The 19,946-nt window shown below is 41.3% G+C and overlaps 1 protein-coding gene across 1 annotated transcript in view; it reads left to right on the forward strand.

Annotated features, from left to right (window-relative positions):
• The window catches only part of irf2b (interferon regulatory factor 2b), a 28,418-nt gene extending 18,459 nt beyond the window's left edge, over nucleotides 1–9,959 (forward strand). Inside the window, exon 10 of the transcript XR_003928853.1 lies at nucleotides 9,937–9,959. The gene's annotated coding sequence lies outside the window, so the exon portion shown is untranslated. The remainder of the gene's footprint in view (nucleotides 1–9,936) is intronic.
• The last annotated feature ends 9,987 nt before the right edge of the window (nucleotides 9,960–19,946 follow it).

Consider the following 19,946-nt stretch of genomic DNA (forward strand, 5'->3'; position numbering starts at 1 on the left):
TTCCCATACATTTTATTGTTTGTATCTGTGTTTACAACATCTATTGCACGTCTGTCCGTCCTGGGGAGGGATCCCTCCTCTGTTGCTCCCCTGAGGTTTCTTCCTATTTTTCTCCCTGTTAAAGGGGTTTTTTAGGGAGTTGTTCCTCATCCGATGTGAGGGTCTAAGGACAGAGGATGTTGTATTTTTCTGTAAAGCCCTTTGAGACGAATTTGTATTTGTGATTCTGGGCTATACAAATAAATAAATTGAATTGAATTGAATTGAGGTCGCCAACCTAGAATTATTGTCATGAGGGGACACATTGAGGTTAAAGTCTTCAAAGTACAGCCAGGCGGCTCAACATTGTTTCCCTAAAGAGGTCTTCTTTGGTCAAGTGTAGCACAGGGCAGCGGAAAACAGCTCGAAAGAGTTTCAAGGATAGCCTCAAGCAAAACTTAACATCTTCAACATCCAGTCCAGTGATACTGTAGTTTAGGGACTTGTAGACTTTGTATCTGCCTCTGCAATGTGCTTTGCCTTGCCATCTTCAGGATTTAAACAGTTTCTTTGCAGTTCTTTAGTCAGCTGCTCGTGCTACTCTTCTGATTCAAACTACTTTGAATGAGCAGCATGGAGCTCCATTGGGAATACCTCGTAGATTCTGTTTTTGTCTTCTGTCGTCAGTTAACTTTAAGTTGTAATTTGAGGTTTTGGGTCTTTTCATTTTGCAATTTAATCGGAGTGGTCTTGTTGTCAGATTGAATAGCTTTGAGATGCTTGATCGTTTTGGGAAGCTGAATATTGGTAGCTATCTGCTCAGTCAGGGCAAGATCCTGCTTCAAAATGAGTTCCTGGTGACGCTCAGAGAGGGATTGATATTTTACAAGCAGATCCCCATGCTCACTCTGCAGCGCCTTGTGTTTTGCCTCGAGCGTACAACAATTCAACCTGAGAGCCTCAGCTTGGTCCAACTCCGTCTTTGTTTTAAGCACAGTCTGTTCAAGCTTCCTACAAGTTTCCTGGGTTTTGTGCAGCTCTGTCTGTGCCAGCTGCTTCTCAGACAGGACAGCACTTAATTCATCTTGGACTCTGCTGATCTGGTGCTTCTCTAGGACCTCTGAGCTAAGCTGATTTACTCTTTCAACTTTGGAAGACAGAGGAGCATCTTTTGCTGCAATAGTCCCTGTTAAAGATTGAACTTGGGTGCTTAGAGCTGTAATCTGTTTAGTTGCCTTCAAAAGTTTTCTGATTTTCTGCCATCAGAGATGCTGAAATCTCCTGGATTTCCCTGAGCCTTGCCTTGTTCTCTCAAGTCAGACTGGCATACTCTTCATCTGTTCTCTGATGTTTGAATAAAGCAACTTCAGCATTATTTTGCAAACTCCGGTTCTTGCTCTGTTCTTCAGCTAGGTCTGTGGACATGTGCTTTGCTTTGATTTCCATAGAGAGCAGGAGATTGTCCTTGACTTCAGTCTCTCTTTGAAGACTCAGTAGTTGGGATCGGTCACTTCTGGTGTTGTCTGTCTTGAAGCTCAGTGACCTGGCCTTGAAGCTCTTGGACTTTGTCATCTCTCTGTTCAATCAGCCTCTCATGTTTTTCTGCTTGTCAACAGATTCGTCTAACTCACTCTTAAGATGCCTCATGACTTTCTCACCATCTTTGAGCTTGCATGTCAGTGTTGCACTGCTCTTCCTTAAGTGCTGCCTGAACATTTGCAATTTCTAGTTGTGTCTTGTGTAGAGACTCCTTTAGCGTAACATTGTCAGCTTTTTTCTTATGCAATGCCTTCCCTAGAGCTTGCTGACTTTTCCTTTGCCAGATCATTTTCAACAGTTTCTTATCATTTAAAGCACCCTCAAGTGCAGACCTGGCCATTTTTTCCTCTTTCAGGACATCTTCAAGAGCAGCTTTCAATGACCTTTCCTTCTTGAGGGCATCATGAAGGCAGGCACTGTTAGCACAAAATAAGACAATTAAATATTAAATTTATCAACAATTGAAAAGTGTTTCAGAGCTATAGTGAGTTTTAAGTGTTCAATTGCATGTGTGCGTCAACAGACAGTAAAGAATATTTTTAAAGCTCAATTTATGAGATTCTCTTTGAAGGTACAACACGTAACTTTGCCAGTTCACCAGAGGATGCTCTTTTTGGTTTGTTCGATTGTAAATACAGAAGCCTCCTTCCATTCCTCCATGTTCAGTTCACTTTCATGTTCTTTGCTTACCGGTTTCTCCAGCTAATCAGCAGTGTCACTGAAAACATTTTCTGTGGTTCTGCTCTTCCTTTAATTCATCTCAGAGGTAGTCATGTCACTGGCAAACCACTGGCAAACCTAAATTTAGCAGATTCACTGTGCTCCAACACATAGGCCTACATTTGATGAACAAATCCACTCCTAATTCATTCATTAGTGTTTTGGCCCAAGCTTGGGAAAACATTTTTGACTTGTGTAATGAGTTTGTTCTTGTGTGTCTTTTTTTTCAGGAAATTTCCCTGAAGAGTTGAAGTACAAAAATTGCAAATTGTACCTTTAAATGGTACTCTCACTATACATATATGCAGTGATCATTAAACTGCACATTTCAATTAAAACAAGACTGGAATACATCAGCCACATTTTTGGTGCCAGATAAATTTGGGCAAATGTCAAATACGCATTCCTGAAAAGTTTGTAAATGGGGAACAAAAACTTTAGTAATATATTTAGGCAAAAGGGCATAAAGCAAACAAAACTTTTGAAACTCTGTTTTGCTGAAACCACAAAATACAGCAAATGCAGACATATGACACAAATATGTTCATGTGAAACACACAAATAATGCAATATTATCAAGCTGCACACACAGAGACCACCAGATCCACAACAAGTTCACTTTCTTGTTTATAGCCTTGGAGGAAAAATGATTGTAACCCACATAATAACTCTCCAGGTGTGAGTGCTAGTCACATAACATACCCCAGCAGTGGAAGACTTAGTAGTCTCTCTTTTCCTCTTGTGGATGTCATTAGAGTCGATGTCTTGGTTAATGTCTGGTGCTAGAGAGTCCAGGTCAAAATCCTCTCCAAATGATGATGATGATGGGCGGTGTATTTGTCATATACATCCTCATAGCTGCTCTCTCTCTCTCCATGTCGAAGACAGGATCCATCTTTAACTTCTCCTCCTGGGCCTCCTGGTTCACCTGCAATCAATGAGACAAAGTCAAACCACCTGATCTCCATGATGGATTGAAAAATTCTGATCAGCTTGTGAAAGACGATATACTCACCTTTTCAGTATTGTTGATGGACATTTTCTTTAAGTAGCACTTCTTTTTCTGGTTGTCATTAGCGCCCATGTTGTGCTTGGTGACTGGTGTTGGTAAGTCCAGGTAAATGTTACTGAAGATAGACTCCATCTTTCCGGTGGTTTGGTCAGACTTGTGTTTTGTTTTTTTTTTGTGTATGTTTAGCTATTTCTGCTGTAATTATGTGTGTGCATGTGTGTGTTGAATGTATCATAAATGCAGGTTTTTAATGTAAGAATTTAACCATCTGGTAAGTTTACCTACGCAGCACTGACAAACATGTCAGTGTCTGATAGTGTATTAATCAGTATTAATTCTGTAACTGTAATCTGTCTCTCTTAATTAAGAGAGCATGTTACTGTTATTATTTTATAATTTTCTTTAACTTCATGTAGCAAGAGAAAAAAGCTCATGTAGATTTAACTTCACATTGTTCCATTTTAGGGTTTGACTGAAAAAAAAAATCAGAAGTTAAATGCTTACATTGATGCATTCGAATTCACATAACTGAATTCAGTTTATTAGACTCAACTGCATCCATTTCCCATTTCTTAATTCAAAACAGGCAATCATATAATTGTGAAGCCAGTCACAGCACTACATGTGAAATTTGTAAAAAAGCAACAATGTTTGCCCACTTTAGCAGTGTTTTGAAGGAAATAAGTTCAGCATAATCTGTCATTTTCCAACAGTTTCTGTTTTACATCATGCTAATCTAACTTGATATTTTGGTGACGGAGAAAAGTGAACCACTTACCAGCGTCTCCGGCGACAAAAGAAGTCGATTTGCTGGAGGATATTATAGGTCCATGATGATGTCACAAAGGTGTTCTAAATTCCATTATAGCTCACACTGCAACCAAGTTGGACAGTGACCCGTCTCACTCACTCCACTCTACATGATGAAGGAGAAAAAAAAAACACCAATAAAGATATTTATTTATTTATTTATTTATTTATTTATTAGGCACCATTGTTTTGAAGCAGCCCCAACTTTCCCAGCAACAGCAATATATTATTGGTGGTAGTAGTAGTATTCTACTTTTTTTAATTTATGTTTTTAGAGAATTTGACTACGTTACTGTTATTCTTATTTTAGGACTGTTTTAAGTCTCATCAAATTCCCTGATACATATCATATTCAATAACTGTAAAGTGAATAAATACAGTATAAGCTGCCACTGCACCTACAGTAACCTAACACTAACTTGTAACTGAAGGTAAAATGTTCACTGAATATGTCAGCCCTTGTAAAGCAAATGAAGCAAATGAACCATAATCAATACGCGGAGTAATTACACCCTTGCATCATTTTGGAATTGGTCCATTTGTCATATATTCCATCCATCCATCCATTTTCAGCTGGTTGTCTGGGACCGAGTTGCAGAGGCAGCAGGCCAAGGAGGCCAGCCGAGTCTTTTCCCCAGCCACATCCACCAGCTCCTCCCGGGGGATCTTGAGGCGTTCCCAGGCCAGCTGGGACCCCCAGTGTTCTGGGTCTGCCTAGGGGCCTCTTCCCAGGTGGACGTATCAACAACTCCACCAGGAGGCGGCCAGGAGGCATCCTGACTAGATGCCTGAACCTCCTCAACCAGCTCTTTTCAATGCGGAGGAGCAGCGGCTCTACTCTGAGCTCCTCACCCTGTCCCTGAGGCTGCGCCCGGCCACCCTGCAGAGGAAACTCATTTCTGCTGCTTGTATCCGTGACCTCGTTCTGTCGGTCACCACCCAGACTGGCTCAGCTCCTTCTTCACCACGATGGTGCGATATTGTCAGATATTGATGGCTTCTTTTGCATATTTCAAGCTATCAGCTCATCTCAGTGCACTCTGATGTGACAATGCTGTTAGAAATGTTGCCTTCAGCTTCAAAGTGGATAAAGTGGATGAAAACGAGAACCAAAATAAAATGAAATCAAATAATTGTTTCCTCATTCCTCAAGGGTGTTGCCTTTCAAACGAGGCCGCATACATGCATTTTGGCCTCACACATCTTCAAAGTGTCTTCATTGGGATATGCCAAAACAAGTGGAAGTAAAAAACACTGGTGGGTTTCCAGGGCTTTAAAAACAACTTGTATCTTCCGTGCTCTGTCAAGTTTGCAGCTCCAGGATTTTTTTCCTCTCATTGAGATCAACAAGACAGTCTTGGCTTTCATACTTTGTGTTTCTAGCACTGTTAGGGACTTGTTTTATATCTACTAATCAACACAGACCTCTCCAAGCTTATGGGAATGCAGTTTTTTCAATTGCTTTACCTCCTCTATCAACTCAGAAACCAAAACATTTCAAACATGCAGCAAAAGCACATTTTGTCACCGCCCAATACAACCTGCAGTCAGGCGAGTTAATCCAGCCACTCACTCACTCACTGCTCACTTCAACACCAAAATGCAACACAGCCTTTTCATTTTGAGCAGGTTCAACCTTACTTTTTCCTGTGTGTATTGCAGTCATATTTTTTTTTTGATAATTTCCATAGTTACATATTGTAAAGCAAGTAGCAAAAGCCAACATTTCCCTCAAGCAACTCAACTTCTGCCCAAATGAGTAGATTCCTTCAATCAGCTCTACTGTACTGTAACACAGTTGACAAAAGAATACAAAATACAGCTACTAGCTGAATCCAATGAAAAGGTATGAACACATTTGCAAAAGAAAACTTCTGCTGTGGTTTGGAGGTGAAGATGACAACAAAGTGGATCCCAGTTTCATTATACTGGAAAAAGCGATTGAAAAGAACTGTAAAACATGAGCGTGGTGGAAGAATGGTTTCAGAGGTTTATTGTTCGGTGTTTCGTCTTTTATGGAGAAAGCAGGAAAACTGATGTGAAGACAGAATGGGGAGAGCTCCCGAGGGCTTTGAGTCCTAACAACAATACACAAGAGACGGCTAAATCATTGTACACGGATGCTTCAACTCATTTAGTGCAACAGCCATGTAGACTGTCATGTTAGCAGCTGGAAGCATATAGGAGACTCGGAGCTGAACCACACACACACAAACCCACACACACACACACACACATACACATACACATCTTTATATTTAGGCATTTGTATTTTGCCCCTGAGGGAGAATTTAGCCTGCTGAGGCCAGGAGAGGGAGTCTGGAGATGGGAGAGGATGCAAACACATTTCTCTCTGAGTTTACTGGTGCTCACAATTGACACACACACACACACACACACACACACACAGAGCCAAGGTTAGAGTCACAGAGAGGCAGGGAGCCCAGGAAACCAATAAAATAGCCTTATGAATCCTTCTGTGTGTGTGTGTGTGTCCCCTTGCATGTATGCGTGTACACAGAACCTTTAGCCCTCCAATCCACCTAGCAATAACGCCTAACCTAGTGTAACATCACCACAGCCTCATCCAGGAAAGTGGGCCAACAGAGAGAAATGAGAGAGAGAGAGAGAGAGAGAAGATGGAAAAGAAGATACAAGAGAGTGGAGGTGGGAAAAAGGAGAAAAGGGGGCTGGTGAGTGAGACAGACCACGCTGTATCAGATCAGAAATGAGCCAGAGTATCATTTCAAATGTTCTTAAGATCACATTCCTGTGGGTGCGAGCTAATTTCCCCCTCTGACCCGTGTTGTGATGGGACGTCAGCTGCTGATGAAATAAGTGTTTCTATTAAAGGTGTAATGGGGGACAACTTAACGCTGACACGCTGCCACATCGGGCTCGCAATTACCTACCATTCTGCACGATTTGAACGAAATGCATTCAAGAGTGGAGTAAATACTCCATCTGGCTTTGTGAAGGTTTAATTCCAGACCGCCTGCTGGGCTGTTGTGACTTCCCCTGCAGGTGACACATTTCTTTCTGTTATGTTACTGTGGGCCTCTGAGATGCAGCCCTGTAATGGGGAAAAAGTAAAAAATTTTTGGAATTATAAGTTCAAAAGTTTTGAAACAGCTTCGAGAACTAAGTGGTGCAAAACACATAGGCTTCACGTCCAGCAGGCACCGGGGAGGGTTTATGTTTATGATTATGGTGCTTAAAAACAAAAACAAAAAACAACAACAACAAAAAAAGAAAAAAGAAAAGAAAAAAGAAAAAAAGAAAAAAATGGCATTTTTTTTTTTTTTTTGTCTTTGGGAAGCTAATGTCTAAGGCTTTAATATTTTATTTTACTTTCCTTATAATACACTGCATGCAGCCATGCAGTGAGAGTAAGTGTGAGTAAACTGCCACCTCCAGTCATCACTCTCATTGGGGAAATAACCACAGATAGAAAAAATACAGAACAGAGCTTTCATAATATTAACCAGTGCTGAAGGATCTTTTCTGTACACAACTCACTGTACATTAGTTTGACTCTACCTCCTGTGCTGCACAGTGTAAACTTCCCTTTGTACAGCTTCATGTCAGGAGAAAAACGAGGGTCAACTTTGATTTGCAAATAAAATAAGGTTGAACGTGCTCTCATGTGGGGTTTCGCTGCACTCCATCCCTGATTTTAGGGCTTAGGCGTGTTTCAGCAACACCATATTGCTTTGGCCGCCTGTTTCTTCACTGTTATTTGGCGGCTGCTTTTAATGTTTTTTTAGGCCCACTGCCACGCTCTGGCCCTGGTCTGTGAGAAACACTGCAATAACAGAGCATTTTCACACCTGCCAGGTTTGCTCCTCTGCTCTCCACAATAATAAATAAATAAATAAATAAATAAATAAATAAATAAAGGCATCAGTGTGAATGCTCTCAAAATAAAATCATTCTCTGTATTGCCTGAGTAAGTTGTTGTATCCCTTCTAGTCCAGCAGATGGCAGCATGACTCCATATCTCTTCTCTTCTCTTCTCTTCTCTTCTCTTCTCTTCTCTTCTCTTCTCTTCTCTTCTCTTCTCTTCGAAACAGGTTACAAACGTGACTGCCTGTCAGCCCTCTCGGTGCAATCCAAGAAAAGCTGCTTGGTGTGTAGTTAGTCATGTATCCTTTGACAGGGTGAAGTCGACGCATTATTTTTCAGCTTAACCTACAAAAGAAACTACATGATCACCTGCAGCTTCGCCCACACTTTGTCCCTTACATAGCAGGGAAGAGTGCATGACATGGGCTAAGAGCGGTGTTAGGAGCAGAAGCAGGGCAAGAATGTGGTTCAGTTTGTAAAATATCTGAGTCAGGCATCACACTCGCTCTGTTGAATGTGTCACACTGAGGGAAAATCATTCACCTCTGATGAGAGTGTGTTACAGCTGCATGGTTCTGTCACAGATGTATGTTTTTGCGATGAAGGAGTGGCACATGTTGGACTCTCATGATTGCACATGTATAAACTGAAGTCAGCATCTGTCCGGCTCTCTGTCTTTTAGCTGCTCTCTGTGAAGGTTCTGTGATGGAGACGTTGTTCTGGTGGATTTATACAATCCACAAACATCCGCCTAGAGTCACATTCATCTCAGCGTGTGTCAGTGAACTGTGGGTGCATTATGGCTGAAGCATGAGCTCAGCCTTATGCACCGTGATGCTCTGTTGGGTTACACGCCAGTAGATGACACTGCCACCTAGTGGACAACAGTGTCACTGGAGCTGGAGCGTGGGGGAGAGAGGAGGCAGAGGTTGTTTTTTTTTGCATCGTCAGTGGAAACCCAGAGACATGCATCTGCTCCGTGCTGCATCAAATGACATGTGAGCGACCTGCAGGGAACTTCCCTCTGTGGCTCTCCAACCCTGACCTGTGCATTTCTGTCCTAATGAGGTTAATGAGGGTTTTTTTTTTTTTGATAATAAAAATGAGACCTCGGCTTTTTTATCACCAGAGAGAGAGAGAGAGAGAAGAGAGAATTAATTTTAGGCACCATTGTTTTGAAGCAGCCCCAGCTTTCATAACAACAACAACAATAATAATTACCTCTTGTTGCAAATGTATACAAAATTGTATGAATAAGAACTACAGTAAACCAACTAAAGCTACACTGGAAACTAAAACTACATGGAAACTGGGGGGGAAATCAAAACCACATAATGAGAAATTAAATACTATAACAACCTTGACTTGCAACCAGGATGAGTCCATTGAACTCTGATATATCCAACGCCACTACAACACCTCTGTTTACCCTTGGAACACAGTGTGTGTGTGTGTGTGTGTGTGTATGTGATTTGCATGGGGGCTATTGACTCCAGTGCCACACACTGCAGCTGTATTGCAGTGAAGTAATAAGATGAAACTTGGCACACACAAATGCACACACACACACACACACACACACACACACACATTGGGAAGTAACCAGGTATTGTGAGTCATCAGCGAAGCCCTATATAAAAAAAAAACCTGACTGAGGGAGAGAGAGAGCAAGAGGGAAAGACCTAAAGAGAGGAACGGGGAAGGGGAAGGAGTGGTGAGAGAGGAAAACAGGGGAAGAGAGCAAGATGGAGGTAAACTGGAAAAAGGAGGGAGAGAAAGGGAGAGATGGAGAATGTCACAGGGGAGCAAGTTAAATGACATTAATGATGTGTTGGTGTGAAGTGGCTGTGAGTCTCAGCAGCCTCTCTCTCTCTCTCTCTCTCTCTCTCTCTCTACTTGTTACCATGGTTGCTGCTGACATTCTGATCGCAAAGCAGATAATGAAGTCAGGTGTGTGTATGTGTACTGTATATATGTGTATGTGCGTGTGTGTGTGCTGTCATGTATGCCTGGCAGTGTAAAGGGGAAAGGTCTGTGTGTGTGTGTGTGTGTGTGTGTGTGTGTGTGTGTGTGTGTGTGTGCACTTATTGCCCCGCACCCCTAAAAAATTCCGTGTCCTGTTCAATTCTTTTCTTCTTCTAGATCCCCTCTTCTCTAGGTACACACACACACACACACACACACACACACACACTCACTCTCCCTCACATTTCCACAGACACACAAGTGCACGCTGAGGCTTGCGGAGGTAAAGATTAATAAGCAGAGCATTGAATCGATGGCCGTATGAATTAATGTCAGTTACCTTGGCAACCACTGCCTCTGAAACAAGATAGAAAGTGAGGGATGAGGGAAAAAGAGAGGAAGAGATAGAGAGGGGGAGAGACCTACAGTACGTAGAGAGGAAAGAGTCAGACCCACAAAACTCCAGTGACTCCAAACATTCAAATCAAAATAGAAGCACGGCATGGTTTCTTCTGCTGTGATCTAACCCACCAAGTCGTACGTGTGTGTGTGTGTGTGTGTGTGTGTGTGTGTGTGTGTGTGTGTGTGAGAGTCACTTCACCAACAAAAATTAGTTTTTGGCTCTATTTTTGGTGTTAAGCTCTCATTACTGTGGTGCTTCGGCTCTGCACGTCACACAGATCTCCTGTCACCCGTCTCCTGAGCTAACACACACACACACACACACACACACACACACACACATGCCAGTGTTTGACACAGCAAGTGGGCAAGCTAAAAACCCTAATTAAAAAAGTCCAATTCGTTGGATAGATTTGGTGTTTGTCAGCCTGTTACTTCTTAAAACGCTGATCCTCATCATCTACAGCCAGGGGCGCCGTATATGGGGGAAAAGTTAGGACAATTCCAAGGGCCCTTGCCTGACAGGGGCCCCAAAAAATAGGTAAAAACTAATATAAAATCATTAAACCATCATCGAGTAAATAGCCTATATATTTTTTTTTCATGGGGCCCAAAATTCCTGGCGGCGCCCCTGTCTACAGTCATACACAACCTCACCACTAGGAGCTTTCCAGCCTTCAGCTCAGCTCATTTCCAGCCTCAAAACACATTAGAAATGTCCTTTTGGAAACTGGAAACGGATACAAGAGTCAAACACCTCTTGAAATTGTCCTTTAACAAAATGGCTGCAAACACTCCTTTCTACCAGGTTTTATTCATGCACTTGAACGCAGATGTCAGAATTTCCATCTTGTCATTGTGTCAACTCAGGATAAACTGATGTACATGAAAAGAAGAAACTCTGATTTTTTTTTCCTCCCAAAGGGATTAACCAAAGAAAAGAGCATCTGTTTTCCTGAGCTGGAACAATGAAAGCCACGTTGTTGCAGACTGTTTTTATTGTAAATGCAAAATAAAACTTGTTGGAAAGCGCTGATGTTTTTTTTTTGTAAAATGACAGTTTGAAGAAGTGTTTGACTGTGTTGCCGGTTTCTGAGCGGGGAGTTTCTCCTCACTAAAGCTAACGGCGAGGTTGTGCTGTGTGCAGCCTCATCATAAATAATTGGAATTAACATTTTAATACGGCTCGGTCTGAAAAATACCGAGCCTTTCATTTAATCAGTTACAAACACGCGCAGGTGGAGCTACTGTCAGTGTTTTTGCCGCACAACAGCAAGTTGATCAAAGAGCGCTGCAGCAAAAAAATTGGTGTATTCCATTAGGGACTATACTGCCTCTGTACTTTTGTTTGGAAGTTTATTTCATAAACTGAAGGATGAAAAGCTTATTCTTTATCAGATAGCGAAGTCTCAAAGTATCTCCGAACTTCTTTTTTCATGGCACCTCTGCTGAATATTCTTGTCCTTTCAGGCGTTCTTTAATGGCGTGAATAAAAAGGTACCGATTTTACTGAGCGTTTCAGAATCAGTACATTTAGCTGAGAAATACATCACAGCAATGGGTTAGAGGGAAAAAAAATGCTGTGAATGAAAAACTTTAAGGTTGACAAATAGGAGAAGTCAAAGCACAGAGCATGCTGCTATTATGTAAAAGCTGAAATAGTGAGAAACACTTTAGCAGCAGGTCAACAAGTCCTTTCTTAACTGAGAGGTTGAGGCCATTGCATAGAAAAGAAAAAATCTGGAACATGTATTTGAAATTCACCGAGAGGGAACACGCAGAGTGTGTGTGTGTGTGTGTGTGTGTGTGTGTGTGTGTGTGTGGTGATGGTAAGTCAGGAGCACAGGTCCCAGTGGCATGATGCCATTATGTCCTGGTATTATTTACTCCCATCCACACATCCATCCTCTCTCTCTCTCTCTCTCTCTCCCACCCCCTCTCCCTCTCCAGCTTCTCAGGCTGTTGGAGTGTCTGGATTAAATGAAGCACACTTGTTCAAGATCACGTGAGACTCCATAAAACTGCCACCAAAGCATATACCGATCCTTTTGTTAGGTACATCCAAAAGAATACGTCTAACCTGATCTCCTCTGTTGTGCTGTCGTTCTGACCTCAGCGCCGCCTTCGACACAGTTAATCATACATCATATCACAACAGCTCGCAGCTCAGTTTGACATTTGAGTCAATGCACTAACTTCAAATACCCAGAGGTTATCAGTTGACTTTTAACGTTGTGCCTGTTAGGGTCGAGGTTAGGCTAATAATGATACTGAGTTAAATATTCACATGAGACAGTCCAGAAATGTGTTACAGAGTTGACACAGTGGTGAATAATAATATTGGATGCTCCAAACAGAGTTTATACATATGGTGTGGAGATTGGTGTGTGTGTGTGTGTGTGTGTGTGTGTGTGTGTGTGTGTGTGTGTGTACAAGCCTGCTGAGCTATTAGGCTATCTGTGTTCAAATATATTTTTGGACAGGACGGGTGCCATCAGTTATGTTAATGGCAGTGAGTGAAGCTTGCTTACATTCATATTTAGCCTACTGTGTGTTCTAGCCAATGACATCTGGCACATTACGCACCCAGCTGTATGTGTGTGTGTGTGCGCGTGGGCAGATGTGTGTGGAGCTGAGAAAGTAAACTTAATTGCCTCATTAACTCACATACAGTCTTATTGGGCCAAGTTGTAATGTCTGAGGTGTGTGTGCGTGTGTGCATGTGTGCGTGTGTGTGTGCTGATGTGAGCACAGATATATTACAATCATAACTTGCATTGTAGGGTCATAAAATGTTTGTTAGAGCTCTTACACTCAAATTATTTTCATTTGATTGTCCTGCCTCATAAACCACAGGTTCATATCGTCAGAGCGTTACCAAGGGTGTTTTCACACACACACAGCGCTGGCCTGCCTTCAGAGGCCAGTCAATCTAGCCCAAAAAACAAAAACAAAAAAAAATTTGCAAAAGAAATGTCTCAGTGTTTATTGGTCCTAATACCCTCCTGAATCATATACTAACAGTCTTAAGCCGTAGATGGAGTGAAACATATATTTTTCGAGACTAAAGGCCAAAGTTGTGCCCAAAACTCTAAATTGAGTAGAACAGGGGAAAATTTTCAATTAATAGCTATCACTATGAAACTTCTCCAGTTGATTAGTGACATCATACCAAAGAAAAAATGTATTGGATGTTTGAGATTTATGTTTATATATGCAAATTAGGCATTTCTTTGTAAAAATGTACATTAATTTGCATATATTACAAAACACAAAATCTGAGAATTGGAGGAAGCCAGATTAAAAATTATTGTTTCATTATGTTGCCACATTAGCAAAAACACAAAATTAAAGAAGGGACTGTGGCTATGTTTCTCTGTCATCCCATACATTAGAAAATACTGTCTAGAGTCATCAAAAAATCTATTTTCGTCATGTTTTTGGTATAAAATGAAGAAAATATCAGGCTAGTGAAAATATATCAACAAAACCCCTCCCTTATCAAACACAAAATATAGATAGGAAGAAATCTGTAGAGAAAAGTTTATATAGGTGCTACTGAAGTGGGGATTTCTCCTCCACAGTGTACGGAAACCTCATTTTGAGAAAACGCCCTTTAAAGATTATAGTAAAAGGGAATCAATTTTTCAGCGGAAACCACTATTTACAGGCAAATCATTGTTATTGAAATCTGTAAATGACTGACTGTAATGCGTACCCAAAACCACAACTCAAGAGAGATGTAAAAGAGAAAGCCCAGTAGGCACAAAATAGGAGGCAGGCCACAACCCTTTTTTTTCTTCCAGGCTTACAGTATTAGAAACAAACAAAACCATCAACTATGTTTATTCAAATAAATAAAGAGCAGGAAATTAGACCATGGGCTAGATTGACAGGCCTATCAGCTCTAAAACATGTCCTACAGGTTTTGACATCCTAGATTACAGATTGCAGTTTTAGCGCTCACGCTCAGAGACTTTGACACATTTAGAATACATATACAGCAGATATAGGTAGAAAAATACAACACTGAAGTACAATCAGTCTCTTTCATAGTGCTTTATATTTATTGTTAGCTCTATGGAGTGTATTATGTTCTGGACAGACAGACTGCAAAAATGTACACACACATACACACACACACACACACCTCATGCCAAACAACTTGTTTTCAGACCTTGTTTTTGTTGTTGACAACTTATCAGAATTTTAATCCAAAGGTATTTTTCTCCCACAAGGAAGCTACGTGACTGCAAGTGTTGGGGATGAAAACAGCGTCTTAACTACATCTCTGCAGAATCCACAAGATGCTCAGGTTTTTAACAACAAACAGTCCCTGTTAAATGAACCTGTAAATGAAGTGTCTTTGAACAAAAATGTAACGTTGCAGTCTGATCCTCACCCCAACACATTTCTGTGCAGATTCTCCTTGACCAGATTTCATCCTCAGATTGATGGAGTGTCTGCTTTTGATGGCATCCATTAAGGACACTACCTCAGGGTATGGTACACTTGTATTCAATACAGGTGAACCTTTAGAGTCCTGCTATCTACTAGCTCAATCAGGATTTCCTGCTGGTGCAGTGATAGTGCCGTTGCTGTGACAGTATGAGATGTGAGTTTGTGCCCACTACACTGGTCTCCCAAATGTGATGATATGGAAAAGGCCGTGTCAAAGCAAGAGGCTTCAGCTGAAAGATGCCAAAGTTGATAGTTTCCTGCTGAGTGAGGATGGTGTAAGTGTACTGTAGTTCTGCCAGCTACTCTGCAAAGTAGGAAATCCCTGTTGGCACGGTGGCAGTGTCATCGCTTGGGAAAATATAGTCTCGGGTTTGCATCTCACCGTCCACCGTCCTGGAGTTCCAGCAGGATTAGGTGAAATGAATTAATTTACATGTATTAGGTATTGACAATGACTGTAATGTTACATACATTTTCTGATTATTCTCCTCAGGCGATCAGGGGACTGAAGACAACAAGAGACAGGAACACTAAACATGATTATTACAACCTAGCTGGAAACAGTGCGGTTACATGGTTAGTAATATGAAGTGTTACATTCGTTTTTGAAACAGGATAGAACGTTTTTTTAGTCACATTTTCCAATAATATTGAGTTGCTCATTATGTTCCCGAGTAACTTGGATGCAGTTTAAGTCAGTTAAGTAAGTTAGCTGCAGTTTAACATACTTTTACTGAAAAATATAGAATAGTAAATAACTTTTTTGCAATAGTAAAAAAGTTTTTTTTAATAAAAAAGGAAATGAAAGACATGTGCTTTAGGCCCTTCATCCTCTACAACAAACACACATAAGCAACAAAAAAAGCAACAAAAGCCTTTCCTCCTTATCTGTCTGTCATCTCAGTGTCACACTCTGCTTCCTTCTTCCTTCCTGCCTCCTTCTCCTCTTCCTTGCTTCTAATTCCTCTCTCTTTCTCTGTGTTTTTTGCCCGGCGTGCCCTTACACTAATAAGCTGCTATCGCTTATGTGGATAACATCCTGTTTGACAACGAGCTACTCAGGTACCTGGTGGATTCACTTTAAAGAATTCATTGAGATAAGCACAAGGGAGGGGTGAAAAGACTTATCACAATCCTTCAACTACAAAAGCTGGGATATATACTCAGTTTTACCCCTCATGCTGCATTTTTGTGTTCTTTGATAGTCACAGCAGAAAGAGAGAGGAAAGCCAGGGCAGAGAGAGGGGACAGCGTGCAATAAAGGGTGCAGGCTGGACTTTGTCCCCAGCGGTACATGTCCAGCTCTCTAACCACTGGGGTGTCCCGAAGCTGCACTGATTTTGGAGCCACAAAAGCCAAGATTTTTATGCAACAATATTATCAGCCTAAATCATACACTGGACTGCAACAGAGAGCAGCAGGCCATCGCCACTACTTTGGAACTCTATGGTACATTCTCAACTTACACAGATACTTCACCCAAGAACTCAATATTTTGTATAATTTACTCTCCCCAAGTTGTCATAAATGTCACTTTACTTTTGGGACTATGACAAATAGTCCTCCACATTCCCAAAACTGCCATTTCTGTTTGAATGCTGCTGATCAGCAGCTTATAGAAACAAAAGCCAAAAGGATATGAAAATGTCTGGGTCAAACTGTGAAACTCTTCAGGCAGCGTAATCCAAAATTAATTGATTTATTAATTAACCACTTTTGGAAAATGCTCTCATGCATGACTTTCTTGCACATTCACCAAATTGAAGACCTGCTTTTAACTTGGCTGGAGTCCTGCTGACTCACTGGTCACACTGATGCTTCAGTCGGTGCACTGGCTGAAGGATTCAGGAATTTCATGACATTATTGCTATGAACTTGCTCTTCTTCTGGTCTTCTCCTTCTGCCACTCTGTTTTTCTCTGTCTCTCGCTCTTTGGCACCACCATTTCCTCCTGCATCCCTCCTCTAACAAATGAATATAAAACCTAGCTACTGAGCTTAAACTTAACAAGTCGTGTTAGAGCTTGAGGTACATCTAACTAAAAGCTGTCTCAGATGACATCTATGGTATCTATGATGCTTTTGTAAAAGTGAATTTCTTCGCGCCTGTTAACTACCTTCACCTCAGTGTTGCTATTATGCTTGTTGATTACCAGTTTTTCTTATCTGTGATCAAACAAGCTACACTTTAATGTTAACTTCTGCCTGCTAAAAATGACAAAATTGATTTTTTCCCTCTTGCCTTTTGAAGTGAAACCTTGAGTTCCAAAGCGAGCCTTCCCCCGTACCTGGGAAGCTAAGCAGCACTCCTCCTCCTCACTCCTTAACCTTACGATAAAAAGGTAAGCAGATATTATAAGTGCAGCTCCAGGCTGCATTTGCTGTTTTCCACTGAGTAGCTTCTGTTCATAAGGTTGGGCAGTTCCAGGTGATCTACAAGAGCAAGTTGTTCCTCCTCCATATTTATCATCACACTGCAGAGGTCCTGCTGTCAGCTGATCTGACTGTACAGAAAAAAAAAATGACAGCAACCTTTCTACTCCCAGTTTAACTTTGCATAGCTTGGAGCATCAAGACACTTCAAAAAGATGAGGCACCAAGAGTGAAAAAACATGAGGCAATAAGCTTCTCTCATATGAAAAACAACTACAAAATGCCACTGTTTGCTAGACACACACTCAGTGGGGCCCTAACATTGTTCCCCACACAAGTGCCATGACACAAGTGACTTTGTTTTCCCAGAGTATATGTTTGTAATATGTGTGCCTGTGTATCCTATGGGCTATACATTTTTGTCTTTGACTTGAAGAATTTCTCATGGGATGCAGTATAAATGTGAATTTGACTGTAGCCTGGGAACCTGAGGCATCTGTGAGCTCATGCTGTATTTGCTCTGGCAGATTGGTCTGGCCTCCCTCCTGTTCAGACAGATTTCCACTCAACCTGCCCTGGGTCAGGCCAATCACAACCATTTCTCTAATATGAGGTGGGCTTGATATGATGACTGACAGAGGAATGCCACTTAGTCATTTTTGTAAACAACCAACTTGGCTGCTGCTGATGTGGAGTGGTCTGTTGAATCCGCTATTGTGATAATATTTTATTTTTTTTTCTCTAAAGTAAGAATAAACAACTGCACACTGTAGTCTGTTTACATTTTTCTGTGGCCCAGCTCTATGTCACGTTTTCTTGCTCTGTTTCATTGTGGGTCTATCCAGTTGCATACAGAGGCATTTTGGTCTGCACCATTGATAATGCCCCTCGGAAATAAAAAATAAACTGAGAGGTTCCAGACTAGTTCACATCTGTGAATTGGTCTGGCAATGCCAGGCTAATTTGAAAATGGCCCTAGTGATAAACTATAAACTACACACAGTGTGTAAGTGTGCAAACATACACTGTCCCTGTTTTTCACCTGCACACACACACACACACACACACACACACGTGGCCAGACACTTGGCGCATTCCTCTCCCACCAGTGCTCCCCTGGTGATTCAATTCATCCCTATTCCAAGAAACATTTTGGCCCTGCATTTGCCATCTCATTGCTGACAGAAAAAAAACTTTAGTTTGCACTAAACAGGGATTTTGAGCATATGTCAAATATTGCTAGAGAGGAAGAGAGGGAGAAGATAGAGAGCGTGTCTTTTATCTCACATGAGGTTCAGGATAATAGGATGCAAGGCCATCTATTGTCCTGGTGTGTGTGTGTGTGTGTGTGTGTGTGTGTGTGTGCAAAACCAGGATTTTTCATGCTTCCTGTCTTTCTTTATTTGAGTGGCAAAATGCTTCCTAAAGAACTTAAAGGATGCTACAGTATCCTTTATGCTTTTGGTCCTTAATATTTTGTGTCAGTGTGACATAATTTCTGATGACCGGTATCATTATTAAAAGTGAGACAATGAGAACTTGGAGCAACTCTAAAACTGAATCATCATTTTAACGGCATTCTTATTTAGTGGTCTGAATAGAAGTAAAAAAGAAGAAAAAAGAAAAAAGACAGGAAAAAACAAACAACAAGCAAACAAACTCTGTCATGACAGAATGGCAATGGCATGGTTTATCACCTTTGATCAGTTCTTGAACTGATTTTGAGTTTGTGTGTGGAAGAGTGAAGGGACCTTGAAAGAAAAGACAGGGTCTGTTTTTATTTATTTATTTATTTTTTATCTACTTTTGACTAGCTGCAGCACCAACTGTAGGAGGGAGAGATGTGACTGATACCAGACTTTCATGAAGATGGGAGGATATTAAAGTGTGGTCTGTCTCTGCGATTGAAAACAAACAACAAGGACCTGATCTTAGATATGGAACTTACACAGCAGACTCTGGGCACTGAAGTCTACAGGCATCACAGCTGATCAGCTACCAGCTGTTTGTGGTTTTCCTCCGGGTGTTCTGCTTTCCCCCACAATCCAAGAACAAAACAAACAAACAAAAAAACCTCAAAAAGCATGTATACATGTATGCTAGATTAATTCTGCTGTCAGTGCCTCTGACTAAAGAGCTGGTACAGAACTGGACTTGGTGCCCAGGCGCTGCACGTCGGCTGCCCACTGCTCCTAATAGTTAGAATGGGTTAACCCTTAGTAACCTTTAGTTATCCTTCACTGACAATCAGCTGATCGGCATCATCTATGTCACTCACTTTCTGCAAATGTTTCAGTGGCTCATTTTCAACCAGCTGCTGCCTGTGTAGAGCTGTTTTCATGCCATGCATGATGTAGGGGAGACTGGGGACAGTTGCAACAAGGGACGGTTGCAACAAGCCTTATTTCTCCAATCAGAAACATGCTAGAGTGATGACACTCACACTGCACATGCTCAGTTAGACCCTCAACCCACAAACAAGAGAGTGGCCATATTGATCATCTGGTCCAGCTTTTATCAAGGCAAAACTGTTTTGGAGTCATGCTGTCCTGGTCTTTTGTATGAATTAATCCAAACCTACCTAGCTTGAATCACTGTTTGGTTGACTATTCAGTGACACTGTTTACATGTGTCAATGTCACTGTGGCTAGTTAGCACATGGTGTTTTGTCATGACTGATACCACAGGGACGGTTGCAACAGTTGCAACTGTCCCTATGCTAATATCAAAACAGACCACACAATAGTATTTTTGAAGATTTTTAGCTCAAAATAGGCACAATTAATATATTTCATTGCTCATGATGAACAGAACAGGCAATCATAATGAGAAACTAATGC

Source organism: Myripristis murdjan, chromosome 10 (genome assembly GCF_902150065.1).
Source record: "Myripristis murdjan chromosome 10, fMyrMur1.1, whole genome shotgun sequence".
Taxonomy (NCBI): domain Eukaryota; kingdom Metazoa; phylum Chordata; class Actinopteri; order Holocentriformes; family Holocentridae; genus Myripristis; species Myripristis murdjan.